At 36.9% G+C, this 18,735-nt stretch overlaps 1 protein-coding gene across 2 annotated transcripts in view; it reads right to left on the bottom strand.

The window, feature by feature from the left end:
• Positions 1-18,735, bottom strand: part of DCC (DCC netrin 1 receptor) — a 1,006,514-nt gene that overhangs the window by 406,275 nt on the left and 581,504 nt on the right. The window lies entirely within an intron of this gene.

The raw sequence follows: 18,735 nt of genomic DNA on the forward strand, positions 1-18,735 counted from the left end.
CTCATTAAAACTATTGCTGTGTTTTATCTCTTTCATCCAGCTTATCTATAGTTGGCCTCTGACTTACAATGGTTTGACTTAGGCTTTTTGAATTCAAGATGGTGCAAAAGCAATACACCAAATAAATTTCATGAGGCATTCAATAATTTTAATAAAATAGGCCTTATGTTACCAGACTTTGCCCAAATGTAGGCTGATGTTAAGTGTTCTGAGCATGTTTAAAAGGCAAGCTAGGCTAAGTTATTATGTTCAGTAGGTTAGATGGATTAAACTCATTTTTGATTTTGATATTTTCAATTTACTATGGGTTTACCAAAAAGTAATCCCATTGTAAATCAAAGAGCAACTGTATATTATTCACACTTGAGTTTTTCTTTTTCTCACACCCTACATTTAACCACTGTCAAGCTTTGGCATTCCATCTCTGTAGTAACTGCTATTTTTTTTGGTGTCTCTACTGCTATTTCTATTACTATGACAATCAATTTAACTTAATTTAGCAAATGCTAACAAAGCATGTACATGCTAGACATTGTATTAGACACCAAGATGAAAGAATAATATATCCGGTCTCAAGGAATGGACAGTCCAATGGGGAAAGGAGGAACATATTTTTAAGTCCACATGTTGTGGTCATTGCTATAATAAAAGAACAGTGGGTATACTGGGCCATAAAGGAAAAACAAGAAGGATCCACAGGGTTTGACAATTTTATGTTCCTAGTGATTAAACTCTAAAATTCTCTGGTGTTTTGCCCTGGCTGGTGTGGCTCAGTTGGTTGGTCATCTACCCACAAACCAAAAAGCCATGGGTTCAGTTCTTGGCTAGGGGACATGCGTAGGTTGCAGGGTTCGGTCCCTGGTTAGTAGGGCATGTAGGAAAGTCAACCAATTGATGTCTCTCTCTCTCTCTGTGATGTTTCTCTCCCTCTTTTCCTCCTGCCCTTCCCCCTTTCTCTCCCCATCTCTCTCTCTCTTTCTCTCTCAAAAAACAAAACAAAACAAAAAAATAGTAGTCACAATTTTGCAGAAAATAAACACTATAATTGACAGAGGTTTACTCCTTTAAAAAAAATACAATTATCTAGGGTCTCACAAGTAAGAGAAGACAGAGCAACTGATCGATCACTCATGCCTGAAACAGGAAAATGTGGTGATGAGACAGAGGGAACAAGTCAAGGAGTGTGCTGAATCCTGGTTTGGGCCCAAGAGCAGTCAGAAAGCTTCTTTCCAATTTCTGTCACAATGTGGACTTAATATAGATTGTTGGGGACCCAGCACACTTTAACAAGCAAAAACCACAAATATGAACTAAATAATATTTCCATGCCCTCTAAGAATGTAATTGGCTACAAAAGTACAGTACAGACCTTCCAAATCTAGCCAACAACATTCATTACAGAAAACAATCAAAGTTGAGCCACATAGGACCAATTCAAAGAAGGAGCTCTGTAATTCCCATTTTTCTGAGACCATAAAAATGGCAGAATTTGCATAAATACTCCCTTTTGTATGGAAAACTAATAATTAGATATTACTTGTGGGAGGACAAAATTCCTAAGTCACCTGCTTAGAACTACATAGTCTTGTTATTGTCCAGAAATCTGGATATTAACATATGGTACCCCAGTAAAAGGGTAAATACAGAGTGTGATCAATGGGCTCTGGAGGAAAAAAAAATCCCACATTGCTGGATAGAGTCACAGACATTCTGTAATAAATCTATCCAGAAACTTCTGAGGCTAATGGGATGCATACAAGATGGAATGGATCAGTTTAAAAGCTCTCTGTTTTAGTGACCTTGATATTTCTTCAAGATATTTTTCCCTAAAGTGACAGCTGATTGATTGGGTGATGAATAATTGTACCCCCAGAAATGTCATCTTTTCTAATACAAAGTGTTCTTTCTTTACATGTTTGAGTTTTTTAAAAAATGTGTTTCTTCTGATTCAAAGAACAGTCCTGCCTTTACCAACGGACTAACCTCTGTCAACATCTCAACTGAATGATGCTTTGTGAATCTTACTTTAATGGTATTAAAATGCACAGTGTTAGATAGTTGAAAGAGCCCAAGATGAGTAATCACCCAGGCAATCACAGGTGAGAATTCTGTCCCTGCCACTTAGTGGCTATGAGACTTTGGGTCAATCAAGTCACCTCTCAGCCTCAGCATCTATCTGTCAAGTGAGCACACTAATCACTTTCTAACGATGTGTTTTTTGAAGATAAGAGAAAATCCTTTAAAACTTCTTCCTCAATGATAATATATAGGTATCATGAGCTAAATATCTGTATATCCCCCAAATTTATATGTTGAAGCTCTAACTCCTAAAGTGATTATATTTGGAAGTGGGAACTTTGGGAAGTAATTAGGTTTAGATTAGGCTGTTAGGATGGGACCCATATGATGAAAGTAGTGCCCTTATAAGAAGAGGAAGGCAGAGAGATCTCAGTCTCTCTTCGCACATAGATACAATGAAGAGGTCATGTGAGCACACAGCAAGATGGTGGCCATCGGCAAGCCAGGAAGAAGCTTTCACCAAGAACTAAATCTTTTGGCACTTTGATCTTGAACTTCTCAGCCTCCCACACTGTGAGATATATGAGCATAAACAACTGTTGTTTAAGCCACTCAGTTTATGGTATTTTGTTACAGCAGCCTAAGTTAAGACAATAGATCAATACCAGTATTAATCAATAACCTAAAACATCAAAAAGAAAAGACAAATAATAGATTATCTGTTACTATTTTCTAACTTTACAGATGAGGACATGGTGAACAAGACTGGTTTGTTATTTTGTTTTATCCCTGGAGCCTGCCTCAGTGCCTTATAAATAGTCACTCACATATTTGTGGACTGGCAAATGAGTACATGCCTGAATCAAGAAATAATAGTACTATATGGGGACACTAATTTTAAGTTGATTTGTTTGTGTTAGCTTTGGGATTGCATGACCTAGCCATGTCTGGAGATAGATTTATTTCCAAAGGTAGAACTCTGACACACTGCTTCTTCCTCTGCTTCTTTTTATTTTTATTAGACTCTCTTCCTCGCCTTCCCAAGTGCCAAACATGCTAGAAGATTTTCGAACAACTTTTATCTCATTTTATCTTTAAAATTTTTCTTCAAAGTGTTCTCAAGGGTTCTGATTTCACAGATGAATCAAGTGAGGTTCATGATGGCTAAATGGTTTCTTCTATAATGTGACCCTATAAGTGAAGGGTCAGGATGAGGCACAGGTCTGCTTGACCTCAGAGGTCATACTTTCAAATAGCACCACATAGTTTTCTTACCTTATCAGAGATTATATTTGTTGCTACCTATTCATTGTACTTTCCATACTCTCATGGTTCATTCCTTCAGAGTTGGTAAATCGTAGTTCAGCCATTTAAGTAGAGTCATACCTTGGTACTCATTGGCTTCAAAACTCATCAAATCCTATACTCATTGAATTTGATGAGAAAAAAAATGTTTCAGCACTTGATGCTTTCTTGCCACTCAGCACCCCTCTCTCGCGATGGAACAGAAGTCTAGGGGCAGTCTCACGGTAGCTCATGAACAGTTCATTACTCATCTGTTTAGGCACTCGTTACGAGTTCCAGAATGAATTAACGATGAGTACCGAGGTACCACTGTAACATCTTCCTATAATCTTCTCTCAAGGCTTAGGATAAAGACTCTTAAGAGATGCAAAGTCATAATAGAGCAGGCTGTGAAAATACTGTTCATGGCCATAAACAATAAAACTGTGTGTGATTTCAGTTTTTCCTAGCACCTTCACACACAGGTATAGGGCCACATTAAATGGGCATTCACAGTCTGTCAGTTAAGTAGGCAATATATGTTGTTTCTTCCATTACTGGTGTTTACTTCCAATTGGATCATTCTCAGTGTTCTTCATCAACTGCTCATTGTCAGTTTCCTTATCCTTAAAATTTTCCTAGGAGGAATTGATGCGATTTGCACCTGAATCTTATATTAGGGTACCAAGAAATCAAATTCAAAGATGACTGTACTTGAACTTTAATCTCTGTCAGGGGGCACTATTAAAGCATTATTGATTGAGTTGGCAATGTTCCTCTGAGTAAAGGATCTTTTCTGATGCCCCCCAAACCACTTCCTCTGTTTAAACAGAATGCCAGCTTCCTTGTTTGAAAGTGATGAAAATAACTCTGTTTGCTCAGTTTTGAAGGATTGATACGAATGCTGTTCTGCTACCTGCTTGAAAAATACTCATGTCTCTGTTACCTTGAACATACATATAAAGTTTGAACTAATCTTTATCTTTCAAAGGAACTGAAGGATTCAATTATATGCAAGATGGGAAGCAATGCTTGAAAGAACTCATCCCCCAGACTGTAAAGCATATTTTTCAAGCAGGGATATTCAGTCCCCATATTGCTTATACCAAATGCTCTGAACACTTCTTTTTCCATTTCACTTTCCGCTGTCTCAAGTTTGCCTACTCCATGTACAATTAAGGAGCAGACAGGGGGCTAGGTACACATGTACTAAATTAACAGATTAATCAGTGCCTTCCCTGGTGATTCACAAGTTTCTGAAATAGAATGCTACTTTTATAAGGTATTAACAAACACACACAAATAATGCCAGAGCAAATGTAGCCTCTAGAGTATGTTGAATTCATATCATATATATCAATTTTTCTATCATGAGACATATATGCATTTAAAAATATTGCATGCTATAATGAAGTGGCAGAAGAAGTATTATCTGAAAATCAGATTGCAAATTGTAAGATCAGTTGTGAATAGATGTGGCTCATAACACACATGGTGAACTAAGGTAGCTAGCAGATGCTTGGGTTCTGTGCTTCCGTGTAACTTGGTTCAGCTCGGTGCAGTTTTCTCTATTCAACTGTTGTCTCTTGCAGATAAAATCACATACACAAAAAAATGCAAAACTTCATTATATTAAATTTCTTCCCTAATACATCAATGTCCTTGAACAAATTCACATTCTCAAAACAAGCATTATAGCTGAACTGACTAGTCCAGAAATTGTGCAGGTATGCATCCTAATCAATTGAGGTAAAGATTTTTAATATCTTTAATATCTTCTTAAAAACTTATTTTTTGTAAAGATAATACCTAGTGTTTGTAAAGTTGGAATGAAATAGACACTATGATATAATTCTGAAGAAAAGATAAATTGATACTATTTTCTTATAAGGTGGTTTTGTGAGATTTAGAAGGAGTCCTTCTTAGGATCAGAGATCTATGTATTCTCTTCACTAAGTAATCCAGCATCTAGAAATGTAGCCTTTGTAAATGAGTAGAGTTGGAGACTATAATTTATAAAGATGCATGTTCACTGAAATAATACTTAAAACAGCAAAATGTAAATGGGCTCAGTAAGGAATGGCTATATCTTACTCTCACAGAACTCAAAGAAAAATGTTCAAGCTAGTGATATATATATAAAACTTGGACCTGTTTTGGCAAAATTTCTAGAATTGAATACCATGGAAATGATTAGGTAAACTCAAAAGAAGTGTGCATAGGGATGTCTGTTACTATTGCTTACAAAGAAGAAAAACTTGATAAAAATATGTACCGTAATGACTAGATTACTTGAATTAATTGTGGATGAATATGAAGCCACTAAAAATGACAGTGACATTGGTAAAGGCGGCCTAGTACCCACCCAATTATACAAACATACCAAAGAATGGAGGCAGCCTCATTGTCGCTCATTTATGATATTTCCAGTGTTTCCCTACTTTGCCATCATGCTACTCTTTGAGTCAAGAGAAAAAGCGTATTTGAGTGACAAATCTCCAGCTTTTGAGATCCCCTAAATCACAACTGTATTGAATATTAATTATAATATAAACTTCATTCAATTTTCCACATAGTATTAGAAAGTCCAATATATCAATTTTGACCAGATAATACTGCATATAGTGAAGTCAAAATCTTTACACCAAATCTAAAATCTTGATCTTAACACTTTGCTCTTAACACTCTTCTCAGCACTGGAGAAACAACAGAAAACAAAATAAGATTTCTGTCCCAGAGAGCTCACATCCTACTTTAGCAAGACAGAAAATACAATGAGTGATTTTAAGTGTTACAAAAACTAAGTATGTCAGGGAGGAAAAGGAGTTTAAGCAGTTTTGCGGGACAGTGGGACTAGCTAGTTTAGTGAGAAGGGAGTGTTTGGGAGTAAGAACACACAGCAAAGCTTGAGTTAGAAGTGTGCTTGAAATGTCCCAGAACAAGCCAAGCTGGCTGCATGGCTGGAGCAGCATGAACAAGGTGGGCAAGAGCAGAAGATGAGCTCACAGAAGCCATATCTCTTTGACCTTGCTGACTATGTTAAGAGCTTTAGTTTCCACTCTAATAGACTGAAAAAAGCATTAGCAGTTTGTACAAGGAAGTAACCCATCGTGTCTTAGGTTTATTAGGATGACTTCTGGTCTTTGAGTTAAAAACAGGATGTAGAGGAATAAGGGTAAAAATAAGGGGGCCCCCTTATTACTGGCAGTGGGGTTTTGGATTCTGACCTTATTTTGAAGGTAGGGTCAGAAGGATTTATAGATAGGTTAGAAGTGTGTTGTGAGAGGCAAAAAGACAAACAAACAAAAAACAAACAAAAAAAAAACACAAAAAGTTTCAAGTGATTATGTTTTTCAGCCTGCATAACTAGAATGATGCATTTTCTGTATACCGAGATGGTGCAGATTTCAGGAGAGAGCTGATGGGATAGGAAGGCTGTGGACACAGAGGAAAAAGTTGGTCATGTTAAGTATAAGCTGTCTACTAGACATCAAAGGAAAGTATGAATGAGCCTGAAGCTTATGAAGAATTCTGGGACAGAAAAAAATTGTTGAAAGCTATTAACACATAGATAATATTTGAAGTCAAGCAATTGGTACATATGCAGCAAAAGAAGAGAAGGGGAGTGAGAACCGAGAGCTGGGAAAAATTCAACATGTGGCCTCAGGAAGATGGACTAAAACTAGTAAATGTGATTGAAAAGTCATGGGCAGTGAGACGTCCCAAAAGAGAAATGAAGATTGGGTTTTATGAAGGAGTGAGCATACACCAGCCATGTCAAATACTGCTGATAAACTGTGTACATTAAGGCCTGCGGAAACAAAGTCATAAAGGTCGCTGGAGGCTTTGAGAAGGAAAGTTTTGCTGAACTGGTAGAAGAGGAAGTGGAGACAGACCGCATAAGATAACACTTCAGAGAACTTTTGCATTAAATAAGCAAAGAATCAAAAAGAGGAATGGGGTGATGCCTGAAGGTAATGTGGGTTTATGAAGTTCATTTTTTTAAGCTAGGAGAAAATTACAGGGTGTATGTCTGTTGGTTGGGGCAGATTTAGCAGAAAGGGAAACAAATAGATGATGCAGGAGAGAGAGAGGACCAATGCTGAGGCAATGCCTGTAGGTCCCCAGGAAGGGATGGAGCGCCTAGTGTTAGCTCATGTTATAGGGAAGGAAAGCTGTGTGGGGCACAGACACTGGACTGACAAATAAAGAATACATGGGAGTTCCCTTCTGACGGCTTCCCTTTTCTCAGTGAAACGCAAAGCAACATCTGCTGAGACTGAGGTGGGTGAGAGACAGGGGATACGTAAGGAGAACGGAAACCTTGTGGATAGTTTTCCAGGAGCCCAGAGATCAAATGGGGGCAGTAGGGAGCAGGGGCAGGTCGCCAAGCGCCATTAAGACCCTCTGGATGCTGGCAGGCATGTTACAAATTAAGAGAGACTGGTGAACAAAGGCCCTGTGTTTTTTTCCATTCAGGTTTGGCTTTGGGAATTCAAGTGCAAACTGGGTAAAAATCAGGTTTAACAAGGGCTGGGCTCTGCCAGCTCAGTTCCTTCATCGTGCTATATTGGAAGCCTTCCCCAGTCATAAACTTTTTAGGTCTGCAAGGCATTATATTCCTTTTTGGGTTAAGTGGGAGTGAGAGTCTTCGGGCACTTGCCCCAGAATGAGTCTTTAACTCTCACGGAGGCTCTAGTTCCTTTTAACTGGTATATAAGGCATAGTGAAGCAGAGACTTCTCAACTCGTTAAGAAGCCTTATGTGAAGAACTGGGTATACCGTTATATATTTTTTAGAATTTTATGTGGGTTGCTGAGAAAAGTCAGACAGAGCCAGGGGGAGTTTTCTCGAGGAGGCACTACTTCCACCGCAAGTCTGACTTGAACTTCAAGTTTTCCTCTATTATTAACTTCTTTCCCCAGCCACCAGCTTCAATGCTCACAGCTCTGCTCAGGAAAAAATCCCTGCATGTCTGTGCACTCTGTACCCTGAAGCTCTCACAATAGCCCACGGAACACTAGATTTTTTATTCCTGAAGGATTACCTCATTTCCTGATCTATTTTTCTATGTGAATGTAAAAGGATTAAATGTGGGAACTGGAGATTTCTCTATCTCTACCTATATGAGATAGGATGGCAGGTGGTCACCTCACAGATCCAGTGTATAAACCAGATTCTTAACTCCGAGAACTATTTTTGCATCAAAGACAATGCACCTACAACACCAATTTTTCTTCAAGATGGATTCACGCCACGCATGCCAAATATATCTCTCAAAACACAAATAACCTCATACATCATGAGAGAGGGTTAGATCAATAAGTGCCTGTATCACATCCAAAGAACTGACAATGGGGAAGTCAAATGGGAAATACATACACTTGGTCTAACTACTTGCCGGCAATTATCTTTCCTTCAAATAAAAGGGCTTCAATTATGTTTTCATTTCTATTTTTCCTGAAAATAAATTTATACAGAGAACATCAGAAGCAATTCTTTCTTTCTCTTCCTTCTTTCCTTCCTTCCTTCCTTCCTTCCTTCCTTCCTTCCTTCCTTCCTTCCTTTCTGCTCTCTCTCTCCCTCCCTCTCTTCCCTTCTCTCCTTCTTTCTTTCTTTTCTTCCTTCTTTCCTTTCCCTTCATCCTTTACTTCCTCTTTCTTTCTTTCTTTCTTTCACTTTCTGTGGTTCTACTAGATTTTGGGAGGGGGGTTGAGGAGTGGATAGGAGGAGATTTTAAGTCCTTGTAGAATTAATAAAAATTATTTCCAAAAAGATGAAAGTGTATTTTGTATCATTTCCTGTGATGACATTTTTTTCTGGTATCCAAACAACAAGAGAATCTGTGGCTGACCTCAGTGCACTAAATGCATATTTCAGAGAATAACACTGATAATACCGTCTGCTTGTACATTTTGTAGAATGTCATGTTCTCATATTCTCAAAGCAATTCCACAAAAAAACACCGAGTTGTCCTTTTTTTGAAAAATAGCTTAACAGAAAATTAAAATTAATTAAACCTGCACATGTATGTGTGTGTGCATACACACGCCCCTATACACTGATTTGCAATTTTCAATATAAATTAAAATACATATTCTGAAAAGCATAATATTGTTTAAGAGCCTTTTCTAGGAAAATAGTTTCAGATTTCTTTCACCTACTAAGAAAGTTTAATTCTTTAAAAATAATTTTAGTTTAATTTCTAGGATATATAATTTTGGTAAATCCTAATATTACATGCATTTTGTCTTGTTTTCCTCTGAAAAGCTGTTTGTTTTTTAACTTCTTTATTCTATTAACCATGATTTTTCTTTTTCAAGTCATTTTATTATGTATTCAGAATTTGAATAAACCAAATTATTTGTGTCACCTGATATATATCAAAGTCATTATCATCAGAACTAAACCAGTGATGACTCTTAATAACATGAAATAATTGGCATCTTATCTCTCACACTCCAGATATCTGCATTTTTAAGAAATTCTAATGATATTTTAGAGTAAACAAAACTACTTTTAATCATAAAGTTGGGAAATCCTAGTATAATATACCAAACAAAAATAAGTTCACAGTGCATCTAATCTAGGGAAAAAAAGTATTCAGATTTTAATGATCACATGTTAGAGCAGGACTTCAAGAGACCTACAATCTAATACACAGGTCACAGAACCCCATTTGTGGACATAAGACCACTGAGCAGAAGGGTGAGAGATGAAGGCCAAGTCTCCTGATTTCTAGTGTGTTATTATATGCATTTCACTTCACTTTGTTCCCTAGGAGTGCATTTCAACAGATTTTCTATTGGTAGGCCTCAGTGAAGTGACAGAATGGAGCAATAACAGTGTTTTGTTACACACTATCTCCTCTACTAATATGGTGCCTGACATTCCCATCCAAAACATCTTTCCTATGAGTTAGAGTATGGTATCCACTAAACTTTATTGAGAAAGAAAATGCATATATTAATTTGAGGACAATTATAATGTCTGGCTAGTAACAAGACAGGGTAGAGACCCACAGGAATAGGTCTAAAAATGGCTACACTTCATTAAAATTATATAGAATAATATGTCCAGCTCAAACAAGTGTGCCTCTTATCATGCATAATGCTAATCCTGAGTGCCAGGTAAAATATTAAAATGGAAATTAAAACAGAAGAACCCTGTTCCTAATAACAAAGAACCCCGTTCATTTATTCAGCCACTCAACGCTGTTTATTGAGTATCTACTACATTGAAGAATCTCATTTGTACTAGGTATATTAATGTGGTTAGAAACTATATTCAGATGTTGATGTGTGCTTTTCTCTCTTATATTTTTGTCTCTCTTAGTCTACAAAGATAGCCAGAACTTTGTGGTCCCTGCTTCAGTGGGGGTAGAGAGGAGCTTAACTCTTGACCAAAAGCCTAAGTTTCCCAAAAACCAAGTCCTTTCTTGTCTTTGTTTTAAACCGAAATTTGAGTGGATTGTATTAGACTTTCCAAGAGGACTGAGGAAGAAAAGAAAATTCTTAGATGGTGTCATGGGCCAATCTATGGAAATAATTTAAGATTTATTAATACCAGAAAGTCTCCCGTTTCTGCTCTAGGAAGGTGGAAAAATATGAGAAGTAAATGCCTGAAAAAAATATCTAGCTAGGCTGGATTCCAGAGCCCAAGCTTCCAAACTTCTGAACATATCCCAGTTCTCAAGTTTAGCATGAAATCAAAGGAGCTACCACCCTGTCAGAGCAGAGGCAAGCTAAGGCAATAACAGATAAGGGTGTGAGAAATAAAGGAACATGGTATTTGTAGTATTTCTGAGTTTGCGTAGCTGCACAAAGATAAAGAAGATTCAGGAACAGTACCTGCTTTCAAATGATTCACAATCTAGTGACAACAGTTGATAGAGAGAGAGAAAAATTCTACAGAATATGGTAAAGACTACAAACCAGGCATTTGCAAGTTGCTTTGGGTTCATCGACTCAGCCTGATGTTTATTTCTACAGAAAATGTACCTCAAAAAAGTCTTGGCAGAGTGATTTACATGTAATAGACAAATAATAAATACTTATTTCATTCCAGTATATTAAATTAAGGCAAGTTTCAGGAACTTACGACCAAGTGTCTCTGTTTTAACAGAACATCCTATGTTACCCCACATAGGAAAATTTTCATCCCCTACATATTTGCATTTCATTTTTTAACTAAGTACTAATGGTCTGCAACTATTGATGGCTATCTAAAAATCCACATCTGAGGGAATTTTAGTTTATTACTTCACATATTAATTGAAAAAGACCAAAAAATATGGTTCAGAGGTATTTTCCCCCGCCTACTATTCAGTTGAGTTATAACTCAAATGGAAGAGAAAAAAGTGTAGAACTCCTTCCAGAATAAGCAATGTTTTCCATTTCCAAAAATCCTATCCTACATGGCTGAATTCATAACAGGTGGTATAATGAGAATTAGATTCGGATGTAATAGCAGTGCGGTAATTGTTTTCATCCTAGTAACGTATCGTCATACAACAGTAGTAGCATACGTGTGGTGGGTCATTAACTGTATTTGAATGTTATAAGAATGCCTGTGGAATCATTTCCTGTTATTTAATATTGCATTTGCTGGAAAATTTCATATTACACTGCAATGAGAAATGGTTAAAGATCAACATTACAAAAAATTAATAAAAGAACTATTAGGCTAGGAATTCATGGAAGACTTAAGGCAGCCTAAGTGGCAATAATCATGTAAGGATTTTGAGTTTTAACCACTACCTAACATGATTGATAATAGTTTAACTATATTGTTTCTGGCAAAGGTCTTTAAATACTATGCATACGTAGGACAATTTTATGCAGTGGAAAAGCTATTTGTATGATTGTTTCCACTTTTAGTAATTAAGTGGGGAAAAGAGCCAACGAAATTTAGTTGAGGGAGAGGAGCATCATTAAGAGAAAAAAATGTGATTACTAAATATATTTTAATGCAAGTCTAATTTTAATAAAAATGTCAAGTCTAATGTTGAAAAAGAAAAAAAAACAAGAAGCAAAACGCAACAGAAAGAGTGCTGCTGTTAATAGTACCGAAGGCCCACCCTTCTCTGAATAACAGCACTTCCCATGACCATTTAGAGCATTATTTGCCCGAGCTGAACCAGCCTGTGCAGGTACCTTGAACGATGTGTTTTCTACAATGCTATTAACTTGAACACATAGTGCATTTCAGACTGGTTACCTGTGCTTTGATAAAAATGCCCATTTGCCTTACTGACCGTTACTATGAGATTACCTGCAAATGTTTCAGTATGTCTTTGTTAGTATTCCTAAGTATATCCCTGTTCTGGCCTACACCGTTGCTCCACTGTGGCTAAACAGCCTTGACCTCAACTCTAAGGCAATGATTTTCAGCCAGTGTACTGAAGAATTTTTAAAACCTGCAATGCCTGACTATTGAGTCAGGGGCACTGACCTCTTCTGCCTTTGCTTGTCAAGTAAAAATGACAATGGTCAACACAACAGTGAGCCAAAATCATACCTATTTTTAAATCAGATTGGCAAAAAATAGAATATATTTTTTTGGTGTGCTGCAGAATTTTAGTAATTAGTTTATGTGCGCTGTGTGGTGAAAAGTGTTGAAAATCACAGCTCTGAGGCCGCCTGAATGTCCCATAGGAAGCCAAATGATCCCTCACTTTATAATGCTGGCCGTGTCCTTGGCCAGATTCCCATAGAAGACTGGAATAGAAAGACAAAATCTGCTTTTGCCATGAGTCAAAGTGCTATGCAGAGGAACGCTAACATCAGTAGTAAAGGGAGAAATTAAGTTAGAAAAAGAAAAAGAAAGCTGAAGACTGGAATTGAGAGAGAGAAAAAGAATGAAGGAAAAAGGAGGGTAGAAAAGCTGTCAGAGAAGAGAAAAATAAGAAAAAAGGAAAACAGTTGGTGATAAGAACAACTATCTCAGATGTCCCCAAATACCTAAAAGTTTTATGAAACATTGCTGTTCTTGCCCTTCCTCTCCCAGGGGCCCTGAAGCCCCACTTCCTCTAAGACCCTCTTGGTAGGCAACCACATCCATGCATACTGTCCTCCATCCTGGGGCTTGCTTACCATTGGCCCTCCTTTTTCTGGACACTCCCACCTTCAAAAAGAAATTAGTATCTGTCTACAGACCATGTTGCTTGGACCAATTCATCCGAACGCCCTGCTTCAAAGTGCACTTATATATCTTTACTGGCACTGGGCAAGGTTTGATTTAATTATTTCACATGTCATCACATTTGAGTTGTAAGCATCGCTCTGGAATGCACAGTGAAAATCTGGGTTTTAGATATGCTGCATGACTGTTGAAATAGTAAAAGCAAGGAAGCGTGCTATATAAATTCTTTTCTTGAAATGTTTTCTCAGAGACTGTGCCATGCAAAACTCTCAAATACAACCAAAATATCCCCAAAGAAGTTATTCACGATAGTCAGTACAAAACACTCGTTAATATCCAGGGAGTTATAATGGAAAGGCAGAAGGATAAGACTCTGGGATAGTAGCTGATTTTTTCCCCTTGTCACCTTCTGATCATTTCTGAGTTTGATTAGTGAGAGAGTGAAACATTTATACCCTCCAGAAAGGAAGAGTTCAGCTACCAGCAAAGAAAAAGCTCTGGAGTTTCAACAGGCTAGAAACTCAAGGGACTTAAGAAAGAGGAGAAGGAAAGAAAACCAACCACAAGGCCAGGACCCTTCTCACACCAACTACTGGATAATGATGTCTTGTTGGATTGGGAAGAACAGAGACCTGACGGCAAAGTGAGATTATCTTAGATCCTTGTCTACTTGTTCTAAGCACATCGGTCAAGGCTGATAGTCACCAGACCAGAAGAGTCCATGAGGATATTAAAAAAGCATAATGTAGCAGTTGCCTTTACAGATCACAGTCAGAAAATCAGCAAGAAATGAAGAGGTGACCTTGAATGTTTGAATGCAGAGATGACAACACCCAGATGAGGATCCCAGCTTCCTACCCATGGCCTTGGCAGTATGAACCTTCCTTCATCTACCCACACCCTACACCAGGATTAACAGAGATTCAGTTTCCATCTTCAATAGAATAAAAGACATTTGAAAAGAATAATTAGGATCAGGTATCAGAAAGCAAACTACATACATTTCGGTAAATCTGTGTTTGTGGACTAACCTTTGTATGTGGTGCATGTATGATGATTAAAATTAATACTTTATGGGATTTGAAAGCCAGGTGTAATAGTACCTGTGAGACAAGAACTATTATTATGTTATTATTATGAGTGGGAAAATTAAGGGTTTTATAGCAACAATATTTATGAGTTCATGGGAAAGTGGTTAAGTGTCTTTATGAATAGGAAAAGAGGAAGAGACCTGCTTGGAAAATTCTGAGTGCTCAGTCCTAACTCTGGGTTCTAATACGTTGACTGAGGTATAACTGAGTATCCATGGCTTCACCTTGCTTAAGGAAAATATTTCCTATGAAAACTTGTGTCCAAAAAATGATAAAACGTGACATTATTGTGCTGAAAGATTTACATCACAAATGTATAACACAGCATGAGAGTGTAGTGAATTTAAGTAATCCAATATTTTTAAAAGGATTCAACTACACACAGCTTTTTAGGATCAAATATATTGCACAAAGTGATCTATACTTGTATTGAAGCTAAGAGCAAACATTATTAAATAATTCTGATGAGTGATATGGTAATAAAATATTTATAATAATTCAAATACCATTTGGTGTAATGGAAAGCTACAGAAAATGTCTTCAGTTCTCATAGAAAATCACCTGCAATATCTTAAATTGCCAAGTAGTATACCATTTTGGCTACCACAGGAAGAATTTAGCTTCCTATTATATTAATAGGATGTACTGTGACATCTTCCAAGAAAGATAAAGAGCATCTCAATTACAAGGACTCCAAATGTTGGTTCATTACAGTAAACAATAACAGTAATAAAAATGATATTTCACTTAGCCTAATGTAACCAACAGGTTCCTAGTAATCTACAATTAATCAACTAAATAATTGGTATAAGTTATCTTTTCTATCTCATATAAGGTATCTTCTATTTGATGGAAAACACTGTATCCAAACGTCACTTCCACTTTCTGTTGTTTGCCAAAAAACAACATATAGGCTACACCCAACTCTTCCTATGACAACAGTAGCAGAAAATACAGGGGGACTCCAAATGGTTATGTTTTGGAGGCTCTGGAAATGATTTACTATCAGGCCATTGCAACCCTATTTCATAAGTTGATAAAATATATACTTTTATGCTATAGAGGAAAGTTCAACAGAAATGTGATAAGGCAATAAGTTACATGCCAACTCAGAAATCAAAAGCTTTTTTCCAACTCAGAACATTTTGTAGAAAGCTATTATAATTCTATAAATATTTAACAACCAGATAAAATGAGTCGACCTCCCCGTCTCTAATCAGAGGTTTGCTCGCTGCTTCTTTTACCCAGAAAACTGGGGTTGCAAGCCCGGGTCGATCACCTTCCAGGGGAGAACGCTCCCTGGCCCTCACTGTCACTTGCCATCCATTGCATTAGTGCATAAAATGTGGATGTGCTCTCTTCCCGCCAGGCAGCAGTGTTACAAGGTCAACATTAAATTATAAGCTTAAAAATACTTGAGAAATAAGGTGTTTTTTTCAGTCAGAGTATTACTGTGTTGTAACTATAGATCCACATTCTGTTTGACAATATTTACTCACCCAGGCTACATAGTATACCTAGTTCAGGGCTAATTTAAAAAGTCTTCAGGGTTTAGTGCATCGTCATTTTCTCTTTGTTAGAAGACAGACTCACCAGCCTTTGCTTTACCTTTTTTTTTTTCCCCTTTATTACTTTGATCTGAGGTGGAGGTGGAATATTGGAGATTTAGCAGTGATGGACAGCGTAGTGACAGACAACACACAAACAGTGTTAATTAATTTCAGCGTTTGCTAAATAGATGTGAATAACTTTGTGCAGGATCATTCTCCCAATGAATATGCTGTGGGATAGAAAGTCATGCTATTTTTTTTTCTCCTAACTACCTAGGGAAATGTTGGCTTCAACAACGCTGAATCAATTTCTTTATTTACAATGGAATCATCAAAACTTATCTATCTTTTGATAACTGGTTTAAAAGAAGTCAAGAGGTATGCAAGCAATCAGAAAGCTTAACAAATCCATTTAAGTGCGGTATAAATACACATTATATAACAAACATGACAGAAACACAAAAACATTTGCTAGCAATTGTGTGCTGAGCACACTTTTGATGCATTTTCTCACTTATACCAACAACCTATGAAAGAAATGCCTCTAATGTTGCCAGTTTACAAAGGCAGAAGCTAAAGTTGCATAAATTGCCCAAGGTCACATAGGGAGTGAGTGCGAGAAACAGGATTCAGAGCCAGGGAACACAGCTCTGGAACAAATGCTCACAACTTTGCCACACTGCCTCATTGCTATTCTCCAGAATGACAGTATATTATGTTACAGAGATTCTGCAGAGTAATGAATATATCTTTGCAGGGGGGTGGGGTGGGGCTGGGGGAGGATGACCAGAAAAATAAGGCTAGCACCAAGTATAAAGTTCAGAATTCAACAAAAGACAATTTTATTAAGGCACATAGGTTAAATAGCATAAAATTAGGTGCTATTCTTGGCATACAAACTAACTAATTGAGCACCAGAAATATATTTTAATTTAAGAATAAAGGAGAACAAATAACCCCCCCCCAAAAAAAAACTCCCAAACAAAACAAAACAATAAGGAAGAGGGAATGTTAAACTGGTCATGTCTGCCTCTCTCTCTCTCCTCTCCCCCGCCCCTTCCTTCCCACTAGCTAATTCTAAATAAGATTATAACCATTTCTATATTGTTGCCATATTTAGGGTATCTCAATATGTAAATTCCATAATGCTGAATCATCTCTTATTTCAAGAAAAAAAAAGCTTTTTCACATTGTGGCTCAGAAAGAGAAGGATGAAAGTAACAAAAAAGAATGATAATACATTGGACTACAGAAAAGAAAGATCTGAACAATCAACAGTTAAATTTAGGTAAAATAGTACAATAGTAGAGGCAGGAAAATGAGAGGCAAGATCAAAAGTGCTAATAGACCATCCTTAGAACTCTGTGTTAATGAAGAATATTATCATAAAACTTTTGTTTAGAAACAAAAATATAAATCACAAAACACCTTAAGAAGTATAAAACCTAAAAAAAAGGGAGAAAGTTGAAGTTAACCTACCCAAAATGTTGTCTATCCCAACCATCTCTACAAGTGATTTATTTCAAATTTTCAAAAAATAGATCATTTTTATGCTAAATGTACTAGAGTAAAAACGATGGAAATCTCAATTTACTTAATGAAGTTAGCATGGGCTTGAAATTAAAATACAATATGGGTAACAATAAAAACTGTTAAAAATAAAAATAATGTATCTATAAAAATTGATGAAAAAAGTACCAGCAAAAATACTAGGATGATTTAATGTTAAGAAAAAAATGTACCATCATTTCAGAAGAACTAAAAATGCATTATTTTACTTAGTTTCTACTAAAGAACAGACTAACAAAACGCTATCATGATTTCAAAACCAAAAAATTCTTAAATGGCAGAATATAAGAAGCATTCCCATTAAAAGCAGGCAAAGGAAAACCACCACAGACAGCTACTTTTCTCTAGTTCTGTGCAATACTCTAAAACATTAACCAGAACTGAGATGGTTGGTTACTAAAAAGGAAGCAGCACACACCCCTGTATGTTACCAATGGTGAGCCCTTTGCCCAGTGACAGCGCTGACTGATGCGTCATCACCAATCTGCAGGCAGTGGGACTCCAGTGTCACTTAGAAGATGACAGTTTTACACATGGAAGACAATTTAGAGAAATCAGTGAGTAAGGTAAAAGTGAGAGTAAAATGAAAGAGGGGAACTAACTAAGATATGTATATTTATTTCTCATAATCATAAAAGTAATAAAATTTGTTAAAGCCTTTTAAAGAAAATGACAAGGAAGCTCTAGGAGGCAGTGAAGTTGCTTGTCATTAGAAGGATTCAAGCAAGGGCTCTGAATCTAGTTGGAAACATTAGCATCAGGTTGGGAGAGAGTGGGGTGTTGGGGAGTGCAAAATGTAAAGAGAAAATGTGACCTGGTATTAATTGATGTGGTTTTCAGCCCCAAGTGGGCACTTTGTGGCTTTAGGCAGAACACTGACACTCTGTGAATCCCAGCTTCTTTATCTAGAACTTACTTATATATTATGCACAATTTCAGAGTGGCTCTCAGAATATCATCACTTAATGCAGTTAGAGGTCTGGAGAAACTGTAATGGACTACATCACTGTTTGTTGATGCTAATGGCATTGTTGTTATTGGACTAGATGGCCCTTTACAATAGTTTTCATCAATGAGAA

The sequence above is a fragment of the Furipterus horrens genome, unplaced genomic scaffold (assembly GCF_987537825.1).
Source record: "Furipterus horrens unplaced genomic scaffold, mFurHor1.1.pri manual_scaffold_8, whole genome shotgun sequence".
NCBI classification, from domain to species: domain Eukaryota; kingdom Metazoa; phylum Chordata; class Mammalia; order Chiroptera; family Furipteridae; genus Furipterus; species Furipterus horrens.